The 6,000-nt window shown below is 36.1% G+C and overlaps 1 protein-coding gene across 2 annotated transcripts in view; it reads right to left on the bottom strand.

Annotated features, from left to right (window-relative positions):
- The window catches only part of asic2 (acid-sensing (proton-gated) ion channel 2), a 132,949-nt gene that overhangs the window by 38,196 nt on the left and 88,753 nt on the right, over positions 1–6,000 (bottom strand). The window lies entirely within an intron of this gene.

Raw genomic sequence — 6,000 nt, 5'->3', positions numbered from 1 at the left:
ACACAGAGACACACAAGACAAACAACACACACACACGCACACACGCACACACACACACACACACACACACACTCAGAAGTACAGACCAAAGAAGCCACAACATTTGCAGACAAAGAATGAGCAGCGTTTGCAGAAATCAATAATGTGCTCTAAGTCAGTTGTGAGTGCACTGACATTCAATCAGGGCTTTTCCCCATCAGCTGATCAGCCCAACACCTCAGAGAGCTCTATGACCAAGACATGGAAGTCTGAGTAGGACCAGCCCGCTCGAAATCGATGCAGCGCAAATACAGCCGGACAAAGGCATCAGCCCACTGTGATACACACATTAATCAAACATCTGCAGTGGCTGATGTGGCAGCAGCATGATGGTTTCATACCAAGGAATTGATAAATGGATCAAACAGACCTTTTCTGAGTTTTCAGAGAGAAGAGAATAGGAAGGTGGGACATTGCATGTCCCTTACATTTAGGAGACATAAATCTATATGGAGTCATATTATGAGGACTTGATTTATGTTTCTCTAAGCAAGCCAAGTCCCAGTACTGTAACTCATTAGATTACAAAGGCATGTTAAAGTTGATTGGTTTACTGTATGCAGGAAACACATCAAAGTTACTTTAATCCAACTATAAAGTCATTAAAACATTGCTATGCATGTTTGCTTTAGGGATGCACTAAATATCAAATCTCAGTTGTCACTGCAATAATAGTATGTGCAATAATGCAAACGCAAACAACTGCTTGGACCTAATATTTGACAGACTAATATCTCCATGTCATTAATATGTTTGATTTTGTTTGCTCTTGACTCCCACAACTGACAAATATTTTAGTACCTGGAATGTCAAAGCTCACAGAGCATCTATTAATAATCCAGCTGTCATTTTCTCTCTGAATATTGTGTCTTCATTGTGGCCAGAAAATTCTTGCAATTTTATTGGAGACCTCATTATTATGCAACTGCATTACGGCATGTGAGCATTTAGTATTCACCATCTGGCCCAAAGTTTAGAGACACAATCAGTGCACACATTGCTGGTGTTAGCTCAAATTATGGCTCGGGCAAGCCAGAGAGCTCTGCAGCTGATGCTGGTCGGGCTTACATTTCAGAAAAAAAACCTTGCAGTTATAAAACTAAAACAGGAGGATGTGTCTTTAAATTATTCTTGACTCTTATGTTGCTTCACCATATTTCAAAAAGCAGTGGACATTTTAGTGCTAATGGCAAGAAGTTTGTGTATTTATTCTGCATCCGTACTGACAACCAGTTATCATTTGCGTCTTCTGGTTTGCAGCTTTATAGTTTACAACTCTTTATAGTGCAACAAATTCAATTTAGAGGAAATATTCCACCACAAAACACCAGATAATAAACCAGATTAAGTGCCATCTACTATTCAAACAGTGTCACAGAGGGAATTTGGCATTGAATAGACAATCTTCTTGAATAAGTTATTTAACTCAAGTATTGCTTTTAATTGTTCATAAAGTTAGAGAAAAAAAAGTTATGGCAACAACAACAACATACATAACTTATTTTCTGGACTTCTTCGAGCTTTTATCACGTTATTAAAGCAAGTGGGACATGTCCTGGTTCGTTTAAAACAGGGGTCCCCAAACTTTTTCCTGTGAGGGCCACATAACTTTTCCCTTCTCTGGCTGGAGTCAGTTTGTAACAGAAAAAGTGACGATTGCAGGAGTGCCTAAATGTAAAAATGTATTGTTTTCCAGAAAGCACAATCAAATAACATTCTCTGGGTTCTTCACAGAAAAAATCCAAGAAATAACACTAGTTATGAAATAAATACCGTATTTTTTGGACTATAAGCCTCAGATATCTCTGCCGCTCCAGGTTTTCCACAACCATGCAGCAGCAGCAGCAGAGGGGGACGGACACCCAAAATTTGAGTCATAACAGGTCAATTGAATATCACATTTATTATGGTTGAAAAAGAAAAATTTGCCAAGTTTAGATTTAACTGAACTGATTACGGTAATTCCCGAACGGTAACTGTAACAGTAAAAGAGCTGATCCTTCGTGCTGCTACTAGCATGTGCTAAATAAAAATAGGCACCTTCCTCTTCTTCTTCATCTCCTTGCTCTTCTTTTTCTTCTTCTTCTTCTTTAGATTTCAACAGCAGCTTGCATCCATTATTGTTGCCCTACTGCCATCTACTGGATCCTAATATCTATACCTCAAATTCTCATAATGATCCCAGTATTATTTTAAAAAACAAAAAATCTTCTTTTTCCCCTCAATGCTATTTAACTGATCAACAACATTCTCAAATTTCAATTCCCTATTAAAACCTAATTCCGTTTTACAGGCGCTTTCTTCTTTTATTTCCAATTTTGACTTCCAATGATTCACTTCCTGCTAAAGAGCCCCCTGGTGGTTGAAGAAAAATCCACATATAAACGGCTTATAGTCCAGAAAATACGGTATATAAAAAAAAATCTAAATGCTCTCTGGTATTGTTCAGGGGGCCGGACCAAATGTTAAGGCGGGCTGGAACCGGCCCGCGGGCCCTAATTTGGGAACCACTGGTTTAAAGGAAGCAACAGGAGCAAAAATGACCTGTCATAAAGCGTTTACATCCATTTCTTTTCAAGTTGTACATAACATTAAAACTTAAAAAGGTTGACATGAGTGCAGTACTCAAACTTAAGAGTACTATTAATGGATCCATTAATTTACTACTGTAGGTTGAAGAAGATTTTAAAAGGTTGAAGTGGAATGTTTTAAGAACCATACATGTACATACAGACACAAAACAGGCACAAAACAACCAACAGAAACCAAGAGATGCGTCTAAATCTCTCCTGTAATACAGAAATGAATAAGAGACAGTTCAAGAGAAACAGCATCACATAATTTATATGTAAACATAAAGTTTCACTTCAAATCCTTGCCTGCATATAAGCAAATATGTGTGTAATTTCTAAGTCACCAGGAGTTTATCTTAATGTAATAAAGCTGAAAGCAAACATCTTGTAAATGATAGATGGCATTACTAATAAAAGGCCTTTTAACCTCATTGTAGGATAAAAAAAAAAATCACTTCACATTCCAACTTTGAGTCAACTTTTCAAACACACACTTAAACGAGATGAAAGGGCAGAAAATGTATTTAAAGTGCAATTAGTCACAAACACATTGAACATGTTGATGTTTTGTGATGATGAAAAGGTAGAAAAGAGAAGGTAGTCACCATGAATCTGAACATAAACACTTTAAATGCCGTCTCTGAAGTTGTGCTGAGACGATATTGACAGCAAAAAGTCAGAGGCAATTAAATAAAGTGAAAAGTGCTTCTTGTGGGGATTAATACAAGGAGAGTCTGATTTAAGTAGGCTACTTACTTTAAATAGTCCTCAACTACTTAAAACAAATAATGTGTGTTTCCAAAATGGGAGCTCTTAGATTTATTAAGAAATCTTTCTTCATAGTTACTTTAATCAGGAGTTACTCAAATATAACTAGCAGTTTTACATCATAGATTTTCAGTATAGTCCTGATCTAGATTAATCTTACTTAATTAGAAATAATATTACAATTTATTCTTCTTTGGCAGTGCTCAGAAAAACTCTCCTTACATAAGATATTGATCTCTAGCCGACTAGCTGGCACAAGGACATTTATTATTTTGATTTCTGCACAGCTCTTTGATAATGTCGCTACGTTTGTGTTAAAGGTTGCTGTGTTTGTGCTGCAGTCAGGCCGTCTACAAGGAATCATGAGTAATGATGTTTGTTATATCTGAACCAGGCTTCAAAGACAGCTCCTCTGATTAGACGGACATGCGTGGTCAGAGGGTTCACACTCGCTCCACTCACAATGATTCAGCCATGAACGAAGCAGGAATTAAGTTAGAGCAGCAATCAGAACCTGGGATAACAAGTCTTTAAGTTTTCGCTTTCTGCAGCTTCCTGTTTGTGTCTTAAATGGAATAAATGTAAGTTTTTTGTGTTATATTAAAGCATATTTTTCTTATTTCAATCAAAACTCAGTCATCTATTTAAATGTATTTAAAATTACAGGAGCTTCTTCCTGCAAAGCAGTGCTGTTTTATATGACAAAGACTAGATGTGCTGTTGGTTGTTTGACAAAGCCAGTCATTTTAAATCTAGCACAAAATGAAAGGGATAGAAAATTATCCCTTTTTGGCATCAACATATCTATTGATCTTCAGCGAAAAGCGTATCTCTCCTGCCAGTCATGCATCAGAACTGACCAGGGAGATTTCTGGTGGTCTGATTGGACCTCTACTCGACAATAAACACCAAGTTTGATGAAAAGTGGAAAAGCAACAAAAGCATAAAACATACAGTTTGATAAACAGAAGATTTTTAGATTGCAAGATTACACGTGTGATACAAAAATCAATTTTCACACCAAATACAAAACAATTCAAGTTTTTCTTTCCTCTTCAGGAAATGCATCAAAATGGAAACTCAAACTCCTGTCTGTCTCTAAATGTCAACAAACTACATGTTCTTTTCTGCGGTTTATTTTGAATTTCATAGGATTTGCAGCATAATTTGTTTTTTTGCTAGATTTATTTTTATTGAGGCACTTGCAGAAATGTTGTCCTTTCTGATCTGTGTTTGTTTATTAAACTGTCTAATTTCCAAAAGGTTTAAACAGATGAGTTTGTTGTGCTGTACACTGTAAGGGAAATTGGATTTGGACAAAAGTCGCCATTGGCTGTTACGACCTTACGAAAAACAGGAAATCTACAATCAGTCACTAAAATCCTCATCAGTGAATTTATATTTATACATCAAAGCATATATATTTACCTCACGTTAACTAAACTGCATTAAAAAATACATCAAAGATCATGTTTACTATTCTGCTCACAGACTAAAGAATACTAGAAAAATATGCGGCCGTATTTAATAAATTGAATGTTGAATAAGTTCATTTATGCCAGAAACTCAATTAAGTAAGTCAAACATAACATACTTATTAATTCAACACGGAGAGATGTCTCAAGCCTTTTTCTGTTAAGAATAATGATGATGATGATGATGATTTTTCACTTACAGCTCATAATAACATAGGATCTATGATTGGTACAACGTTTGCCTGTTCACACTGGAGAACACATACAAGGTCGCATGTGTTTGGAAGTGTGAAAAAAAAAATCTGATTTGACAAAAAGTCAGAATTGGGTTAAAAAAAAAAAGGAACCTTTAATGCAAAATGCTCTAAATGAAATCCCATTTGAAGAACATAAAGAGTAAATGTGTAAGATTTGAAACCATGCAACAAGACTTCCACAAAGAGAGCTGAATCTCTGCAAAAATCTCTCTCTTCATCTGTCCTTCAACAACGCCGTGAAAATAAGAAACGGTGCATGAAGAAGATTCAGTTATCTGCTTTAGTTCTGAAATGGCACATTTTCAAGGGCGGCTTCAAATTTGCCATGCAATAAAACTACGATATGTGGGATTAAGAAAGAAACAACGTTCATCTGTTACAGAATCAAATCTCAAAGTCAAACAGGCAGTGGTTTGTTCACATGTCCTTTAGAAGAGGGGGAACATTTGGAAGCATTTATGTTGAATTTAAACAGACCAGCCTGCTAAACATGAGCATGTCTGGAAAATATTCATCCTACTCTGTAAATGCTCATATTTGTATGCTGTTGATGACAGACCCAGTGAGGCCCATTCATCACCCTGTCATCAGAAAGCTGTTATCACCTTTATTTCTAATTATACCGAAATGCACCTTTGTGCTCTCAATGTTGCACTCATCCTCACAATTTAGAGAGCCTTTACCTAGAGTTCGAATAAATTGTTGTTTTGCTGACAAAATGTTTGAAGAAAATATTAAGGTGGTGACACATGCATTTCAAAATTATGGTAGTAATATTTGGTTTAGGAACACTTGTGAAAAAGGAGAGCCTTATTTTTATTTTTTGCAGCTGCTTTGAAGCTTTTAGCACCTTTCTACTGATGATTTCTGCTTCTCGTTTATTCCCAC

The sequence above is a fragment of the Poecilia reticulata genome, linkage group LG8, assembly GCF_000633615.1.
Source record: "Poecilia reticulata strain Guanapo linkage group LG8, Guppy_female_1.0+MT, whole genome shotgun sequence".
Lineage (NCBI taxonomy): Eukaryota > Metazoa > Chordata > Actinopteri > Cyprinodontiformes > Poeciliidae > Poecilia > Poecilia reticulata.
The sequence above is the reverse complement of the archived record's forward strand: the minus strand, read 5'-3'. Positions and strand labels throughout refer to the sequence as shown.